The sequence below is a fragment of the Falco peregrinus genome, chromosome 8 (assembly GCF_023634155.1).
Source record: "Falco peregrinus isolate bFalPer1 chromosome 8, bFalPer1.pri, whole genome shotgun sequence".
NCBI lineage: Eukaryota > Metazoa > Chordata > Aves > Falconiformes > Falconidae > Falco > Falco peregrinus.
In genome coordinates, this window is record NC_073728.1 from 25,879,043 (window position 1) to 25,898,688 (window position 19,646).

The 19,646-nt window shown below is 62.3% G+C and overlaps 1 protein-coding gene across 2 annotated transcripts in view; it reads right to left on the bottom strand.

Moving 5' to 3' along the window:
* ASIC4 (acid sensing ion channel subunit family member 4) overlaps positions 1–19,646 on the bottom strand; it is a 65,189-nt gene that overhangs the window by 5,660 nt on the left and 39,883 nt on the right. The window lies entirely within an intron of this gene.

Consider the following 19,646-nt stretch of genomic DNA (forward strand, 5'->3'; position numbering starts at 1 on the left):
GCTGGTCCTCCCCCAGCACGGCCAGCATCTCAGGCACCAGTGAGTGGTTCTCCCAGGCCAGCCCCAGCCACTGCCCCACTGAGTAGAGGTCGGGCTTGGTGAGGCGCAGGAAGCGTGCCGGGTTGGGGTTGCAGAGGGTGACGGCTGGGAAGCGGAGCTGCGGGGCCCAGGCGAGGCGTGCGCGGGTGTGCACGGGACGCGAGAGCAGGTGGTGCAGGCGGTCAGTGGCGCCGGTGGCCAGCAGCCCAGCGGAGGCCAGGAAGGCCAGGCTCCAGAGCAGGCGGCGCAGGCGGGACTGTGGCCGGGTGCACATGTAATGCAGCCCGGGGATCCTGGTGGCTCTCAGGATGCCAACAGCGAGCTGGCCAGTGCCACCGTCCTGAGCCACTGTCAGAGCTTCCCCGTCCTGGCAGCAGGCAAGGGGCAGCGGCATGGCAGCAGGCAGGGTAACCCCTCTGGAGAGTGGAGTGCAGGATGCCCCCAACGCTGCCTGGGGTCCCTCGTCCCCTTCGGGGAGCTCTCCCTCCTGGGAGGCTTTTGCTCTGAACCTTCCTGGAGACAAATGTGGCAGACGCCTTCCCGTGCTTCTCCGGTGACGGGCGAGGGGAGGGAGAGAAGGGGGCTGCTACAAACACACGCCTTCCCCCAACCTCCATTCGGGAATGGAAAATTCCTCCCTGAGCCGTGCTGGGACAGGGTGCGGTGTGTTGCATTACCCCAGATAGGGTGAACTGGCAGCCCCCAGTGCCCCAGCTCAGTGGGCACCCGTGTCTGGACAGGATGCCCTCTCCCAGCTACACTGTGCAAACCCTGTGCTTAGGGGTGCTGTGCCAAACTCGTCCCTGTTGTCCCCTCCCTGGCACTGCAGCCTGTTCTGGATCCCTGCCTGGACACCCAGAGTCCCCAGCCATGGCTACTCTGGGGCTGAGGGCCCTGCCCCACAGAGGCAGAGCAGTGCCAGGCCGGGGGAGCCATCACCTCCTGCCAGCACTGCTTGGGACTACATGTACCTTGGTCCCCAATGCTGTACCCTGGTAACCCCTGCCCTGGAACTGGGGACCCCAGTGGATATAGGCCCTGTGGGGTGGGAGAAAAGGGGCCATGGGCCAGGACGAGTAGAGCCGTGGGGCGGGAGGCTGCGTGGGAGCCCACCTGAGCCTGGCGGGCGCTTTGAAGTGACGACAAGGCTGTGATCAGAGCGCGGCGGCAGCAGGGGGTGGGGGGGTGCCTCTGCACCAGGCTGTCAGCACAACTGGAGGGCCCTGACAGCCTGTCAGGGTGCCTTCAAAGCTCAGCACCGCACTCCCCGGCAGCCTCTCATCTCCTGCTGCTGCCGCTTCCAGACACCCACCTTTGGCACCAGCCCTGCCAAGGTGTGGGCTGGCCCTGGGGGGTTCTCGCAGCCTCCGCAGCCCTGGGACAAGGCAAGGCTGCTGTGCCCCCTGAGAAGGGCAGCATCTTTGTTCATCCATGGCAGCTGGACAGGAGGGCAGCAGTGAAAGGGGGACTGGAAAGAGGGAGCTCCTGCTTGCCTCAGCAGTGACTCCCAGCACCATCAATGCTGCCAGCCTTGTTGCCTGAGCAAGGCACGACTCTGCAGCCATGCCAGCGACCTGCACAGGAGTCAAGCTGGCGGCTTGTTGACAGGTGCAGGAGAACTCCAGGCAGGTCAGAAACGGGGCTTGGCCTCAGGGAATGGAGCGGGCAGGGAGGTCACCGAGGGACGTGAGCAGAGGCAGTGTGGGCAGCATCTCAGGTGCCCGGGGGTGGAGAGATCTTCCCCTCCCCATTGCACGTCCTGCCCCGCAGCAGCGAGAAGCCCAGCCCGAAGGCACCTAGGGTGCCAGCTCTGGTCCTTTCTGGCTCTGAGCAGGGCCAGGCCCCGGCGCCCTGGCGCCCCGGCACCCCCGCACCCCGGCACCCCCGCACCCCCGCACCCCCGCACCCCGCAGCCCCGTACCCCGGCGCCCCGGCGGCGCAGGCGGGCGGTGGGTGCGCGGCGCGGAGGGCCGGGCTCCGGCAGGGGGCAGCAGGGACCCACGTTCGGGCTGAGCGGGGCGCGCAGCGCCGGCCCCGCCGGGCACCCTCCCCGCCTCCCTCCTCCTCTCCCTCCCTCCTTCCCTCTGTCCCTTCCTCCCTCCCTCCCCCGCTCCCGCTCTCCCAGCCCGGCGCGGCCCGACCCGCCACCCCCGGACGGTCACTGAGCAGGACCGGGCAGGACCGGGCCCCGCTGCACTCCCGGCTCCCATCACACTGCCATGCCGGGCCACGCCGCGGCACAGGGCAGGGCGGGTGAGGGAGCACCCCAGCCCCTCCGATGGCAGCGTGGCCCAGGCAGCAGCAGGGAGCAGCTGGCCCCATGGCACGGCGTGTCCTGGGGAACATCCAGGACCGTCCCAGTCCCACCCACCTCGGGTTGCCAGCGCTGCTGCTTGCTTTGCTGGAGGAGCAAACGCTCTTGTGGAGCCACAGAGCTTCCCTGGAACAGAGCTCAGCTCCTCGGGGACACAAAGCCAAGGCTGTGGAGCAGCCCTCGCCATCCACATGAACAGCCCCCCCCCCACCCCGAGCTGTCACTGGTCCGGCCACCAGCCGGCGCAATGCTCGTATGGCACGGGCTCCCTGCTTCTCTGCACCCTCGGGACCAGCCCAGTGGGTCACCCCACCCCACCCTGAACTGTGTGTCCCTGCACCATCACGGGGACACGGCTGAGCCTCAGCCCTGTGCTGGTGCGTCTGCGTGGAGCTGCTCAAGCTGGCTGGGCTCCTTGCTGAGATTTATTGTGGCTCTGAGAGCCGGAGGCTGCCAGCCTGATACCATCAGCCCCTTGCACACCAGGGCAGCTTTTATATTAGTTTTCTTTAAATGGAGGATGAGCTTCCCAGGCTGGAGGAAATGTCATTTCTCTGAACGCTTCCATCTCATGTCAGTTCAGACATCTCTGGGCAGCATCACAATCATCCTGGAGTGGGGCGAGGGATGAGGACAGGATGCAGAGGCTGGGGGACATGGGGACAGACAGCTTGGGGACAGGGACCTGTGTTGGGCAGGGCTGGAGAAGAAGGTCCAGCACCGGCAGTGGCCTTGTCCTCTGTCCTCAGAATCCTCAGACAGGCAGGCATGGATGTAGGGCCGTGTGGGGAGGGCAGGGGTGCCCGTGGTGCCCAGCTGAGTTACTCACTTGTCGGCTGCGAGGGTGCCGAGGCCAGCTGTGAAATTGCACTGGCGAGAGCACAGCACAGTCCTGAAGGGCTTTGCCTTTCCAGCATGACAAACCCAATTAGATAACAGGGAGCGCATGAGGAGGAGGAGGAAGGGCAGAGGAGAGCCTGCCAGCACCATGAACATGATTTCCTCCCTGCAGCTGACCCAGAAAAGCGCCTTGCAGGGCTGAAGCACATGAGTCCTGCCAGGGATGGTGCCCGGCGCATGGGCCCCTGGGCACCCTGCTCTCTGCTTGCCAGGCACCCATGAGTGCCGTAGCCTCCAGGCCGGGGGTGGCAGGATTCCCGCACTGCGTGCTGGTCTCCTCACTCAGCCGCCGCATGCTGGCATCCCCATGCCACGCTCATATGCAGGGGAGACCCCATTAGGGAGGTAATTTCTCGACACGATTCCTCATTTCCCTGCTTTCTGCTGTGGAGACATGCTGACCTTGACAGAAATAGCTGCTTGTGCCTTGGCAGGCGGATCCCAGCCAGAGATCACTGGGGGCCCTGGCATCCTGCTCCCCACCCCACACAGCTCTGGGGCCTCCCAAGTCCCCTTAACCCCCTGAGGCTCACCATTCTGCCCCTCTGATGCTGGGAGCCCCATGGGAGCAAGGTGCTGGCCCCCAGCATCCTCACCCTGGCTCATGCCAGGTCACCTGCAAGCACTGGTGTCATGAGGACCAGCCCCATGCACCCCCAGTCCCCCATCCCTGCCGCTGCCAGCCCGTTGTGCCAGACTCCAGCTGATCCCAGCTCACACAGGTATTTCCGCGGCTTACACGGCTCCCTATGGTATTTAGCCTCTGGAAGACGACGTTAAACATTGCAAGCAGCGACAAATCCTGATTGCTCCGAGGAGACAAGAGGCCGTGCTAAGCTTCCAGCCAAATGTTTTCATGTGAAGGAAACGAGCTGCAGCATGTGTGGTACCAGCGGGTCCTGCTTCTGCACACCAGGGCACCCAGCCCCCTGCTCCCACATCCTTGCTGGGACATCCAGCCCTGCTCCCATGTCCCTGCTGGGACTTGCAGCTAGCAGGCAGGCCCTGGGCATGGGCACACCATGCAGAAGTGAGCAGCCCAGCAGAGACACCTCTGAGAATAGCCATCACCAGGGCATGGTGGGGATGGGGACATGGATCGGAAGACACTGGACTGCTGCCCACCCTGGGCTTGGCAGGGATGCCATTCCAGGGGTAACTTCAAGGGTGATCTCCAGATACCCCAGCCCACAGAGCAAATTAGCAGGGGCAGGGCTGTGGTGTAAAGGAAAGCAACCTCCAAAACTGGAAATGCTGCTTCCTGAGTGAGTGCAGGCAGCTGGAGACACAGGGATGCCTCTGGCTGGGAGACACAACACAGGAGCTGGGGCCAAACTGGGACAACACTAGTAGAGCTAGGGCAATGGCACATCCACGCACACTGCTCCCTGCTCTGCTCCTGCCCCCTGCTGCTGCCATCCTGGCCCAAAGCCCAGCCCTACTGGAGCCCCACACCAGCCCCCCTGATGCAGCCCCCCACCACGTCCCCAGCAGCCCGCTCCCCCCACACAGCATGGCCAGGCCCCACCTGGGTGCCCCGGGAGGGAAGCTGCAGCGCTGACACCAGCATTGCAACTGCCCAGGATATGAGATCCGCTTGGATTCAGCAATTTCAGCTCATTTCAAGCCTGATTCTGCAGCAATTTTCTGAGCCAGTGGGATGTTTTCGCCTCTGCAACGTCCCCTCTCATGCATGGTCGCACCATTTCCCTTCCCTGTTCCCAGGAGGGGTGGGGGAACAGCGCCAGTTTGGCTCAACCCCAGCTCCACCAGCAGCACAACCATGCCCCACACCAGCAGCCCCTTTGTGCAGCCCCCTGCCCCTGCTGGGTCAGCTCCTGCAGGTTGCAGCCCTGCTTGTGGGACTGGGACATGGGGCACTGCAGCCTCAATCCTGGCAGAGCAGGGCACCTTCGGTCCTGAGCAGTGCACACCAGCACTGGAGCTGGACTCCTTGTTTTCCCCATCCTGTGAAGGGCCAAGCTCTAGAGCATCCTCCGCAGCACCCCAACCCACTTCTCCAGGAGAAGGGAGAGCAATGGGGCAGCAGGGGGGGCAGGGAATGCTGCAGACACTTCCCAGAGGGGCTGGGACATCTTCTGCCACCACAGAGGTGCCTCTCTCTGTGCCACAGGCCAGCCTGTGCCAGCTGAGTCCCCTTGGCCAGGCCTAAGACAGCAGTGGAGACATGGGTGCGTGGGGCCAGCAGAGCCCCTGTTGTGCTAAGCGGGCTCGCTGCCAGAATATCAAGTGTTCAGCTGTGCCATAGGCTGCACTGCCAGCCGGGCAGGGTGGCAGGAGGCACACGAGCCCCAGCAGTGGGCAGGGTGAGCAGGTCACTGCCAGGCTGCTGCATTGGGGCCAGCATGCAGCGCAGTGTCCCCCAGGCGCAGGCAGGACCCTGACTAGGGCTCCCTGCAGGTCAGGAGCATGGGGATGCGATGCATGGCAGAGGGATGCACTGCACACGCAGGCAAGGACACCTTCCCAGTGCATCTGCCCCGGTGCTGCCAGTGGAAACAGTAAAGCAGGGGGACATTGGCACCATCCTGCTTTCAGGAGCAGCATCTGTGAAAGCACACTTAAACTTGTGTGCCAGGGAAGGAGCTCTCCCTGCAAGCCATTGCTCCAGGAGTCCTGCACCAGCCAAGCCAGGAGCCAGAAGGGGCTGTGCTGCCTGTTCGACACAGAACCAACATTCCTGTGACACAGAGGCAAGGGGCTGGGGACCCCAGGTCCTCACCTCTTGGCTCTGCTGCATGGGCACGGCAGCACACAGCTGCCTGCAGCAGCAGAGCAAGTGCAGTCACAAAGTTGTGTTTTCCCCTCCTGCTACTCCTGGGGGGAATTCATCCCAGAATCTCACTCGTCTCCTCATTTCCAACCTAAATTTATTCATGGCCAGTTTGTACCATTTGTTCTCGTGCCAGCATTGTCCCTTAGCTTAAATAGCTCTCTTCCCTCCCTTGTGTTTACTCCCTTGATGTATTTATAAACAGCAATCCCATCCCCTCACAGCCTCCAGCCTGCCAGCCTGCACGTGCCAATTGCTTCTGGTTTCCTCTCCTGATTCAGGCTTTGCTTGCCTGCGCATCTGCTCCAGCTCCACAGCAGCTTCCTCAGCTCCGGCTGTCCAGGGCTCACACACTGTTCTGGCAAGGTCCCCAGCCCATGCAGACACAGGACTCCGCCCTCTCCACTCCACAGCAGCTGTGGGCAGCATCCCACCCAGGTCAGGACCACTGCCCCTGCCGGAGTTAACCTAGACCCTGAAGATCTCCCGGCACTTTATGCTTTTATATGGTTTGCTTGCACTAAGCACTTTAAAGCACCCAATCAAAAGGTGACCTGGGCAGGTGAAGGAGCCAGCACCAAGGGAATTGCAGAAGATGATGTGCTGGGGTTGCTGGCAGAGGCGGGAGCTGTGCTGCAGTGCAGTGCAGGGGTGCAGAGAGGCAGGGGTGCAGGAGCCAAGGAAGCCCACTTCAGCCTGTCATCAACCAGCAAACCTCTCTGAGATGCTGGCGTGCTGCTTACCTACCCTGGTCTGTCCCTAAGCATGTGGGTCAGGTTCGGGGCTATAGGAGGTTTCTGTGCCACGTCTGCCTCCTGCTTCCCCTGGGAAGGAGAGGGGGAAAGCCATGGGGCAGAGCCAGGAGGTGCTCAGGGTTCCCATGGAAAAGGTGCACAAAAGCTGCACACCCAAACATGCCAGAGTGAGCTTGCCAAGCTGCTAACGTGCTCCCTGGCCTGGATTTGAACTGTGCTGAGCTGCAGCTCTGCCACCACTCTGTGCACCCTCTGGTGCTCTCCAGCTTCTCATCCTCAGACACCCCGGTGCCGAGCACGCTGCCTCCAGGCTCACAGCACAGCACGCTACAGATAAGTGCCAGGATGGGCTGCAACTCAGCCTCGCTGCTGCAAACCCAACAAAACACACATACACAGAGAGCAGTAATTATGGGTTTGGGTAGCAGGCTCCTCTTAACAGCTGGAGGAGACCCAGTGCCATGCGCAGCACTGCGCCACTTGGCCCCAGGACCAGGGAAGGATCCCCAGCTCTGCGGTTTCATACAGAGATGTAGCACTGAGCCCATCCATCCTGCAGGCTGGAGGAAGCAAGGAGCATCAAGGATACCTGGAAGCGGGGAACACGGGGTCCCTGGGTCTCCTTTCTGGAGCTCGGGCAGTCTCTGCTCTCTGGCCGCTGCCACCCCGCAGGGACCCCTGTGCTGCAGGATGTCCCTGCAGGTACATTAGTGCCTCTGCACGGTGCTGGCTGGACGCTGGTGGCTCTTGGCTGGGAGACAGCAGCAGGTGCTGGGTGCCACCAGCCCAGCCCCGCTGCCCTCCGCAGCCCGGGGCACTGCGGGCAGGCAGCGCGCAGCACCGCAGCCCCCGCTGCTCTCCTGCCAGGCGCAGGCAGAGCTCTCCAGGCAGCCCCGTCCCCGGGGACCGCTTCTCTTTGAAAGCAACCGTGCAGGGAGCGCTGCTGCCCGTCCCCAAAGGGTTAACAAGCAATTTCCTTTGCTGACAGCTCGGAGACCGTTCACTATCGACTGCGGGAGAATAAGAGGGGAGAAGCAGCGAGATAAAAAGGCAGCAGAGCTGGCACCGCCTGCTTAATCCCAGCGTTTAATCTGCTGGGGCAGCGCAGGCAGCCTTATCTCGCCGTCCTTCTGCTGCTCCATCTCATTACTGCTCCCACGGCTGCGCGGGCCGCGCCGCCCGGAGATGCAGGAGCTGAGCCGGGGAGCGCTGGCCTGGGGCAGGGCTGCTGCCAGCCGCCTGCTCGGCAGCCCCCGCCGGCCCGCTGCGGGGGGGCACCCGCCCGGCACACACATCCCCCCGCTGCCCAGCCGGGACACCCCCCCACGCACAGACAGGGGGTGTGCACACAGACTGCACCCACGGAGCGTGCTGGCTCACGCCTGGCACTGCCACACGGCCTCGGGGATGTGCTGCCGGTGTCATGCATGTTCCCTGGTCTCTGACCCCGCACATGTGCCCTGGTGGTCCAGCCTGCGCCATGCCCGTGGCCCTGCAGGTGGATGGAGGATGCAGGGCTCCATGGGACGATGTGCATAGGACAAAGCAAGGCCAGGACAACAGCCAGGGCAATGCCATCTCAGCCTGCATGTCCTCCTCCCTTCATCCTTGCCTAGCCATGGTGCTCCCCTGACGGGTGCCAGACCAGCTTTGCTCTGGCTGCTCAACCCACTAGGCACACCATGGCCAATGTCGCTGGGTCACCACCGGCCTGGCCCTGGCAGATCCCGCAGCCAGGGCAGTGGAGGCAGGAGGGGAGGGGGGGGCTGCCCCCCAGGAGCCAGCAGGTGCCGTCAGAGACACAGTCTCTGCAGACGTGGCATTTATCTGTAAATCCACAGCACTGACATGGTGCAGATGAAGCCTCCGTGCTAGCGGGGTTGTCACAGGGGTTATCCTGCTGCCTACGGATGGGTTTACACTGATAAGATTTATTGTCACCCTGGCTGAGGTGCTGCCAGTGCCTCACTGCCTGCTGCTCTTGCAAGGCAGTGCTGCCTGCCTGGGGGTGCCGTGCGAGCCGCGAGCAGCACCTTGTTGGGTGGCCACTGGCAAAGCGGGTCCCTGGATGGGAGAAGAGCTGGGCACGACCCTCTGCTCCCCGCTGCCAGGGCTGATGGGTCCCCTGCCCACCTGGCTCAGGGTGCCTCGCCCAGCCTCTTGTCATTGCAGAGGGATGCTGGTCCCCGAGCCAGGCTGAGCGGAGCACACATCTGTGCTGCCAGTGATTTGCTGATGGTGCTGGCAGCGCAGCTCCTGTCACAGCTCGGTGGCTTCGCAGCTCTCCGGTTCAGTGCAGGGCAGCCGGGACTCATGGGGCTGCTGGGGCAGCTGTGTGTGGAGCCACCACAGGCAGGATGGCCTGGGCAGGGAGCCGGGGAGGGGGAAGCCCCCAAGCTGTAGCCTGACCCCAGCACCACATGGGAGCTGGCAGGGCAGCTATGGGAACCAGGGCCTTGTGCATCCCCTACCCCAGGGCAACATGGGGTTGGCAGGAATACCCCAAAAAGGGGAATTAGTCTCCAGGGCACCCTGCTCTGCCCTGGTCCCTGATCCACACCCTGCTGCCTGCCCCCCCTACTGCCAGGGCACTGATTTCCCTGAGGGCAGCGGGAATTGTCCTGACGCACCTGGTGCAGCCAGGCAGGGACTGAACCAGGCTAAATCCCTGAGCTGCAGGAGGGGGAGCCACCTGCCAGTATCCCCCCCTGTCCCCAAAGTCATCGCATAAGCCCTGCACAGCTCCCCCACCACCCTGCTCCATCCCAGCTCCTGCATTTTCCTCTTCTCCACCCTTCCAGCTGCTGACCCCCTGACGATGCTGGGGGCTTTGCTCTCTCCGACAACATGGATTTGACCCTAGCATGTCAAAATTGAAGGAAAGAACATGCAAACAAACAGCTCAAGCCTCAGCTGCAGCCTCGTCCCCAGGGCCAGCTCAGGGGCCTGGGGGGGGGGCAGTTGGGGTGATAGTGTAACCCACCAGCACATTGGGAGCCCGAGCAAAGTGGGGTGATCACAGCCCAGTGGGAAAGGGCTCGTTAATAGCTGAGCCCTTTTAGTAGAGATTAGGGAGCTGTGTGGCTTTGATCTTTGATTGCCAATTTGCATCTTGAAGGCGCTGGGACCTCATCCAGCCTCAGCACAACCCTTTGTGGTTATCTCGTGGCTAATGGATTTGTTCTTAATGCTGGAGCGTGCAGGCTAAAGGCTGATTAAACCCTCTCTGCGGCGCTAAATCAATGGAACAAACATGATAGGGGTTGGCTTTCCCCAGCCTGCACGCTCCTGGGCGGAGGGACTGATCAACAGAGACCCTGCGCTGGCAGAGGCTCCCTCCTTGGGGTTGCCGGGCCAGGGAGGAGGTGCAGGCACCGGTCGGCAGGGACACCCTGCAGCCCCTATCCCTGTATCCTCATCCTCCACTTGCCATGCAGGTGGCATTGGGCTGGGGAGTCTTAGGACTCCCAGGGTGTTTGTCCCTGCCCTTGTGCTGATCCTTGATGTCTGCAGGAGCTCCCCAGTCCCACCCCGGATCCTCCTGGATCTCAGGGCTTGCTATGGGAGCAGGGACATGTCCTGGCAGCAACGGGATGACACAATCTGCCCCTGCAGATGGGGGACTCCTTCCCCCTCCTCATGTCTCCTTTGCTCCCACAAACTGGGGAGCAGCACTGGCAGCTCCCACCTCCTCTATCCTTCAGACTGTCTCCCCTTCCCCCTACTGGGAGCCAGCACCACATTCTCAGGACAGTGTGCTGCCTGCAGCAGCCCATACATCACATGCTGTGAGCAGGAGTATCTGTACACACTGCTATAATGCCCATGGTCTCCGCTGTATGCCCAGCTTCAGAAAAATGCAATTCCCACTGCATCTGCAGGCGGCATTAGCAGAGGGGACAAACTGCACACTGCCCACAGATGCCCCAGGAACAACCGGCCCCCCATCCTACCCACTGCCTAGGCTGGGGGCCTGGGGATGGGAGCTGAGCACCTTGAGACGGGCAGGATTAAGGTTTTTTGGACTAGGAGCTGTGGGGAGGAGGACTGTGTAGCTGCAAGTCGGGAGGAGACTGGCTGAGAGCATTTTGCACCCTTTTCTTTCTGCAGGGCTCATAGCATCGCCCCAGATGCTGCCAGGCAGAGCTGCCTACAAGTCTGGTGGCATTTGAGTGACAGGACCCCCGAGCTGTGCTGGAGGATGAGACACGAGCTGCAACACAGTGAAGCTCTGGCCAGTGCCTTGCTGGGAACCAGTCCGTGGGGAGAAGGCGCTGGGAGCAGCCCCACCGGCCCCAGGCTCTGCCCACACCAGGCTTGGACCTGGTGAGCAGCGGCTGCTGCAGAGGCAGCCGGGCTGCTGCACGGCACGGAGCCAGCGGGATATCACACGCCGAGATTCCCATCTGCAAACCTCACTATTGAATCATCTTCCCTCCGCCAATATTTGCCGAGTGTGGCAGATAAAGTGGCTACAAAAGTCATCAGTGCCGGCATTTCAATCTGCCCAGGCTGGTGGCAGAGGGGCAGCCAGGCAGGCTGCCAGCCCCCTGGGGTGGCAGGGTACTCACAGCTCAGCCCCCCCCGAGCCCCCTGCTCCCAGCTCCCTGTGCCCTGCCTGCAGCAGTGCGAGAAGAACCAGGGCTCCTCCACACTGCTGTGCAGCATCTCTGCCTGCCTGGGATGGATGCTGCTGCCATGGCACCACTGCCCCCACCACCCTGGCCCACGCATCACCACAGCCCCTCCTCCTCCTGCCCTCACCCCCACCTCTGCACCAGGACAGCCATCTCCCCCTGGTCAGCACCTCCCCTGCAACCCTCAATGCCAGCACCAACCTCCCCTCTCCAGTACTGCCCCGTTCTCTCCATGTCACCCCAGTGCCCCCAGCTATCATTGGCCCTGCCCTGCCTGTACCACGCAGCCCCCTCTCTCCCTTGCTCCATGCTGCCTGTGCAGTCTCTGCAGCAGTCCCCGAGCAGGCGAGGCAGGGCATGATGCCGAGATACAGCTCCTGGAGGAGAAGCCCAGAGTGTTATCAGCCTGGGGAGTTAATTAAGGTCATGTCAGGCGATAAGGAAACAGGATGTCAGAGCGGCAGCATTGCAGGGGGGTCAAAGTCTGAAAAACTCCGTATGAAAAGCAACTCCACCTAGATGCGACCAGCCAGGCACTTGGGGACGGAGCGGCTGTCATAATCGCACACATAGGGACTCCAAGGACAGCACCAGACACCTGGTGGGTCCAGTGACCCACATCCAGTACAAGATGAGCTGGGGATGGGCAGGGGGCCCGGCTGTGATATGCCAGGAAGAGCTGGCTGAGCAGCTGTAGTTATCTGCTCCTGTCCCCGCGTAGGAGCACCACCGCCAGTACGACCAGCGCCGTGCCGGCAGGGCAGGAATCGCTGTGAACCTCTGCCCGTAATTAGCACATGTAATTGCAGACACTCTTTGATTATCAGGGCCTCAGAGCCAGGCACACCAGGCTGCTTGACAGCACTTGCGCTGCTCCTACCTTGGACTGTTCATCTCCCTGCTTGGTCACGGCTGCACTCCCCTGGGCCAGGCTGGGCCATGGGGCTGGGTGAGCAGGGCTGGCCTGGCATGACACAGCATGGTGTGCAGCAGGGCAGTGGGAGCAGGCTGGGGACAGGGGTACAGGCATAGCAGATGTGCAAACCCATCTCTCCTGCGCGAGCAGCCGTGGCATCCAACACCCTGCCTCGCTGGGCGGGAGCTGAGCTGTCTGGACATAATTAATACTTGAATCAATCTTGGCTGGATTTGCATAGTGCCCTAGGTCCCGTGCTGCCTGGTAAGGCAGGCTGCTCCGTGCCCTTCCCAGGAGCAGCAGCAGCAGATGCCAGGCCAGCCCTACCTGGATCCGTGGGGGTCACAGCCTCCGCGTGGCCCTGACTTGCCCCCATGTGCACCCCATCCCTCCTCATCCCACCCACACACACACATTGAGGACACTTGCAGGCCCCCACCCTGCCCTGCTCCAACCACTGGAGCATTGAAGACAGATGGAGATGCTTTCCCCTGTGGCACGGTCCCTCCCTCCCTCCTCAGACTGCAAAGAAATTGCGGGGACGGCAGCTCAGGAGTGAAGGGCACAGCAGGGTTTGGAGGGCAAAGGGGGGTGGCCAAGCTGCAAACATCCCTTTGCAGCTGGGAGGCACGGCTGTACCCACCTCTGCATGCCCAGGATGGGGTATGATGCCCATGGGCAGCATCCCCAACTGGTGCCTGCTCTCCTGGGGCACCCAGCTCCCTCCTGCCCCTGCCCTGCTCCCCTGGCCCTGGTAAGCATCCTCCGCCCATGCCTGGAGGGGTTGCCCAGGCTGAGCCCTGGCCCGGGAAGAAGAAAAGCCAGGGCAGGAAAGAGCCTGGGGTGGGGGCAGGAACAGCAGGGTGCAGGCAGGGACTTGGGTGCCACCTCCAGACCTTGCTTTGCCACACTGTGGGTGCAGGTGGACAGTACGGGGACGTACAGGGTGCCACTACCCCCTGGGGATGACAGACTGGTGAGATATCCCCGTGCAACGGAGCGCAGTGCCTGGCCATGGCCCGTGACACTGCTGACAGCTGTGCCTGGCCCCATGAAACCGTGGGGACAGCAATGCTCCAGGCACAGCTGGATACAGGAGGAGACACTGGCATGACTCCTGCCCCCAAGGCTGCCCGACAGCCACTGTCAACAATGTGCCTCACCTGTGCGCGACCACAGCACCCAGCGCACATGCATCACCCACAGCATCTGCAGCACCCGCAGCACCTGCCGCCCAGTCCCCCCAGGGCACGGTGGCCACGGCCATTAACTGTGCCTGTGACCGGGGCAGGGGGGCCACGGCCTGATTGCAGCTGCCCAGATGAGTGCGGCCGGCTCAATCAGAGCCACACGCAGCCCTCCAGCACGCCAGGCACCGGGAATTAAACTACTAATGAGCTGCTCGCTGGAGGGCTGGCAGTTAGGGATTAATCAGGGGCTCTGCTCTGACGAGGTGTGTGCCTCCACTCCCCTCCCGCTCTGCACATCCCCGGGGCTGGCGGCTGGCAGCGGGCCAGTGGGTCCCCCCGGCCCCTGCTCCCTGCCTGACCAGCCACTGTGGGCAGGGGTCAGCCCAGCTCTGCAGCCCAGCTGAGCTCACCAACACACAGAGGGGTCCCCAGCCCCCATGCCACTGGGACACAGCACCTGCAGGTCCTCCCAGCCTCTGGCTTTCCTCCTCCCCCCTTCCTCCTGTGCTTGCCTTCTCGGTGCTGCAGTCGAAGGGAACCTTTTGTTCTGCTGGAAGAAAACCTGTTGAGTCCAGCTGAGCTTACCTGGCTCTTAATAGCCATTCAGGTGCAAAATGCTCTCTGGTTTGCATCGGCACCTGGAGAGGGGCATGGCGAGCTGGGGGTGCCTCTGCCAAGGGGCCCTCCCCACCTGTGCAAGTAGCGATGTCTCCCAGGGACAGGGCAGGCAGACGTGGGAGCCCTGAGCCCCAGCAAGTCAGGGTGCAGGTCCAGCCCCCCACCCCCAAGTCCGGGGGCATGGTGCCATGTGCCCTGGCTCAGCGGTGAGGCCGTCCTCACCTCCCGCTTGCTGCCAGCACAGCGATGCAGCTGTGCGCAGATGGAGCCAGCAGCACCCTGCCTGTAACCACTGCTGGTGCAGCACACCGGGCCACGGCTCAGAGCACAGAGGGAAGGTTTTGCAGCGTAAGCAGGGGACAGCCACCCACAGAATCGTGCAGGGAGCTGCAGGGAAGCTGCTCAAGCATGAGCCTGACTCTGCTCCCGTGCTGCGAAGCCCTGGCTGGCTTTCCTCCTCTTCACAGCCGTTGTTGCGGAGTTAGGATGTGGCAGAGGTGTCGGCACCTTCCTGCCCTCACACCCTCGCTGTGCAGCCCCTGCAAGGGAGCATGCCCTGGGGACAAGCTTGCCACCTCCCTGGCTGTGTGTCCTGTTGTGTTGGGGCAGCATCTGGGAGAAAAGGCCAGCGACCAGCAAGGAGCAGGTTAGAAAGATGCATGTTCTCCCCTATTGCACAATTAATCATGAGAAGTTTTTCCTCCTTTCGTGCATGAAACAAAATTTGGCAGGGCGCTCTGACCACAGGGACTTGCTGCTTGCTCTCCAGTAAAAACCCAGCCACATCTGGCAAAGAAATAACCTCAGAGCATCCCTGTGTGCGCAGGCGGGGAAAGACAATGCTGGGCCAGGAAGGAAAATCCAACGGAGCTTGGTCTGCAGCCCCCCATGCAGTGAGCACCTTCAGCTGCCGGTGTTTGCCCCCCTCCCCAGACCCCAGGACGCACATGGCCATGTTGCTCTGCCAGCACCATCGTCCCTGCCTGCAGGCCCTGTTAGTCTGGTTCTGGACGTATAAATGCCCAGGCAGGGGCATCTCCCCCCGCCAACTGCCTGGGTGCTGGCAGCAGTCCCTGCATCCCTTGCCTGGGCTCTCCTTCTGCCCATGGCTGCCTTCCTCTGCTTGCTCCAGCTCCCAGCCTAGCTGGAGCCTCAGCCTGTCCTTTCCCGGAGCAAGCCCAAGCCTCACCAGCAGCGTTCCAGCTATTTGTTATTGGAAAAAGGGGGAAACACAGTTTTCAACAATTATTGTTTTTTCCACCTGACTGGCTGCAAACTTGTTAATTTTTTTCTTTAATGTGTGAACAGTGTCGACGGCAGCTGCATGTAAAATGACTTGACGCCCTATCTGCGGGTCCCTGGCTGGCTTTCAGTGCTCGCACCGCAAACATTGCCTTCTATAAATAAAGGCCTATATCTCATCAATGGCAGAACAGCAGAGCTTTATATAGTCGTCTTACATAAAACCGTCTCTCTTTATGGGCTTCAAACCATTTGCGTCACTTAGTGCAGCTCCGTAAACCTCCTGCTCCAGCCGCTCCCCCGTGAAGGGAGACCCGGCACAGCTGCCCTGGTGCCCCGCGCTGCCAGCAGGGAGTCCGGGGTCCCCGCTCCGCCGGGGACTGCCCTCCCACCCCCCCGCAGAGCCAGGTGGCAGCTGTGTCCTCATCCCCCCGCACTGCCACCTTGGCACATGCCTGCCTCCAGCCTGCCCAGCCTTGGCACCGAGTGCTGGCACAGTAGCCGGCACTGCCAGGCACCCCAGCGCCTGGGGACAGCCACCCACGGGCCAGCGCCACACACCCTGCCCTTGTAACCCTCCCTGTCCCGGCCACGGGTCCTGGGGCAGCTCCGGCTGGGATGCTGGCAGGTGCTGCTCTGCCCTCCATCACTCGGGAATCGGGAGGGCACAGGGTGACTGCCAGGCTGGGGGGCAGGCTGGCTCCCCAAAGCTCAGGCTCTGACATGCAGGGTACATGAGCCCGGCCAGTGGCTTTCCAACCCGCTGCCCAGCAAGTGGGCAGAATGCCAGGGGCTGCCCCCACGGCCATGGGGCACAGGTCCCAGCCCCAGCCCACGCTCGGGCTCCTGTGGTCCCTGGAGCCTCCAGCTCCATATGGCAGAGCCTGTCCCCTCCGGCTGGCCGCAGGCGCCTGCCTGCATGCACCGATGGGTCCCAGGGGTGCCGGGGACTCCTGCCGTGCCTGCAGCGATGCCTGCCTGCAGGGAGGCAACTGGCACCCCGGCTGGCAGCATAGGAGCTGGGGAGACAGAGCTGCAGACACCAATGGTGACAAGCCTCCATTTACTCCTGTGCCACCCCAGCCGCTGCCCCAGGTGGGCAGATGGCCGAAGGCGGCAGGACACAGGGAGCCAACAGCACCGTGGCACCGGCACCCGCAGTGCACTCTGCCCCGTGGCTGCCTCCAGCACTGCCTGGCTGTGGGACCCCTACCACAGGTGACACTGGCACCAAGGATGGGGTCAGAGAAATGGCCTGCCAGCCACAGTGCCACGTGGCATCCAACCACTGTGCTGACACAGGGTACCTGCACCCCAGCTAGCCCTGCCCGATGCCCAGAGCCCCCATGCCCAGCCAGCCACACTGCACCCCATGACCCCCTCCAGCCATTCATCCTGCACCCCATCATCCCCACTGCCCCGTGGCCCCACAGTCTTGCCGCCTCACACACCAGCAAGCACCCACTCCTGGTGCCAAGCTCCCATGGGTGCCCTGGCCCCATCCCTCTTGCAGCCAGCCAAAGTGCCCATCCCACTCTGCAGCCAGCAGCACTGGGGGAGCACTGCCCCACAGACACCCTACAGGTGCTCCGGCCCCAGGAACAGCAGTGTCCCCAATCCACCCAGCTTGGCACCTGGGACCAGCCTCATGGCACGTCCCACATCCCCAGGGAGCCACACCAGGCGCGGGCGTCCTGGCCGCTGGCTCCCCCCTGTATCGGAGACAGGCTTATTAAGTGTGTGATATTAAATTACCCAGATAAGAGCGTAAGAGCTTTTAAAGTCAATTCATTAAATATAATTATGAAGAGAGCTTTTTTATGCTCACGGTGATCTGATCTCAATCAGGGAGACAGTGGGAAAGCCGCTGGCTCCTCCAGCATCTCCGCTCCCCCGCCGTGTCGCCTCCGCGCCCCCCTGCTCCCCCGGCCTCAGCCCCCTCCCGTGGGGAGTCAGCACCCACAGCCATGGTCCTCACCATCCACCCCGCTACCCCAGCACCCCCTCCCCAGTGTCACTGCTGGTGCCACCCACTTAGATGGAGGTAGCATGGGCATCTGCCCAGCAAAGGGGTGGGAGAGGGAAGGTGATGGGGGTGAGATGCAAGAGCCAGCAAGGTTGGGGAGGAGGGCGTCAGGGTATGGACATGCTCAGGGGCAAGAGCCAGGGATGTGGGGAGATGAGTACAGGCTCTTCACAGCCCTGGGTCCCCCTCCCCACAGGATCTGACCCCCTCCCTTTCTCTTGCAGAGCAGACTCCCTAGGGACCTAATGATGCATCCCTACTCCCCAGGCAGGAGCAGTGTGCGCTTTGGTCCCCTCCCACATTCATTAATGGCTCTTTGCAACCAATTAATACCTGCCAGCCAGGCGGAGGCTGCCCTGATCTATGGCTGGACCCCTCAATGTGCAGCCCAGGTGGCCCCACACCAGCCCTTCAAAATGGGACCCCTCTCTCACGCCATGCACCACCAGCTGCAGCCTGTGCTGCAGCTGCCCATGGGGCTGAGCCCATCTTTCCTGGGGGAAGCCAGGGTGGAGCAGGGATCCCAAAGACACTTTGGGAGCCCCATGCCCCTCACACTTTCTCAGTCATCCAAAAGACAGATAGATTTCCAAGAGACCTGGTGTCTCCTTGCCGTGGTGTTCTGAGACTCACCATAGCGAGGGGCTTTGTGGTGACACCCCTAGGTGCAGCCAACCCCTTGTTGTCCCACCATGGTACCCTAAATCCTCATTACTCCTATATCCACCCACATGCTGCCACATTCTGGACATTGCGAGATGAGGAACAGCAGCCCAGCTGGCTGGGAGCAAGGTGGGCTCCTGGCTGGGGTCCCTGCAAAAGGTTCCAGTGGGGGCTGGTGGGCGCAGCTACATGCTGCTGGGAGCTGCTGGACTGACATTTATTTTTAGACGTGAATTGTATAAATTAGCATTTCTCAGTGGATTAAGCAGCAGGAATTGTGTAAAATTAAATGGCAACGAATTGCATTAAAGTCCCCCGTTTTCTGGCACAAGCAGTGCCTTGAGCCATGCCTGGGCAGCTCATGTGTAACAGCATTGGAGTTGCTGCCACTGCCACTCCAAACAGGAGAGTGACCAGCCTGCACTACCTGGGACACAGACCTGGGGATGCACAAGCACAGTGGCCAGGTTGTGAGGATGGGGAATTACAAGTCCCTGGGGAGGTCGCTCAGGTGCCAGGCTAGGGCTGCAGGACATGGATCCGGTGAGCGGAATGCGGTGACCCAGATGGGCACAGCTGGGCTCAGCCAAGCAGCTCACAGGCATGGTATCAGCAAGGGATGCTCCAGGCTCTCCTGGGCACTGACACCACCAGCCTCAGCCCAGCCAGTCTCTGCCATGCACGGCAGGACACCCACCACAGCCACAGCCATGCCACCCTCCAGCAGGGGTGAATCTGTATTGGGACCTGTATGGCACTGCCTGGCCTAGGGCCCCTCTGTGCCCCAGCCTCAGCAGGTCCTGCAGTGCCTGCAGCCCAGTGAGCAGCCGAGGGGCCCTGGCGAGCCCCCTGTGCCCCTGGGCACACTCAGCCCTGCGCAGGAGGAGAGGGGAAACAGGGCGCATGAATGCCAGGCACTGAGCAGGCATCAGGTGGGGCAGGGCAGGTGAAGAGTAATGAGTCTAGCTCTTTTACCCAGTGTAAAAATAGGATGAAAATGTGACATTTATTAAGTACGGTTCTGGCGGAAAGGTCAAAAAGAGTCCCCGCATCGGGACTGGCGCGGGTCGAAGCAGGGATGGCAGCAGAGCCTTTCTGGGAGGAGGCAGGGGTGACGGCCTGCTGTCCCCTGCCTACATACCCCAGCCAGAATCTCTCGGGGTGCACGTGGTGTGCAGCTGAGAATGCTCCCTGTCGCTCAGCACAGGGGCTCCCCACTCTGGGGTCTGCATGAGATGCCAGGGAGACCCCCCATACCAGCCCTGTCCCGCGCAGGCAGGAGGCCCTGCCTGGAGAACCGGGGCCAGTGCCAGCTCCAAGAGGCGCTGCCAGCTCTCAGCAACCTCCCCGCTCCCCCCCCGCCAACCTCTAGCCCTGGCAGAACTGGCTTTGGCAGCCACACATCTGAAACAAAAGGCTTTTGACAGGGGACGCGGTTTTGAGAAAGGCACCGGGCTCCTGCCTGGCCATGAGCGGAGCCTCCTGCCGCAGCCACTGCCGGTGAGCAGGCGGGATGTTGCTGCCAGCCGGGGGGGACCACCTCCACATGCTT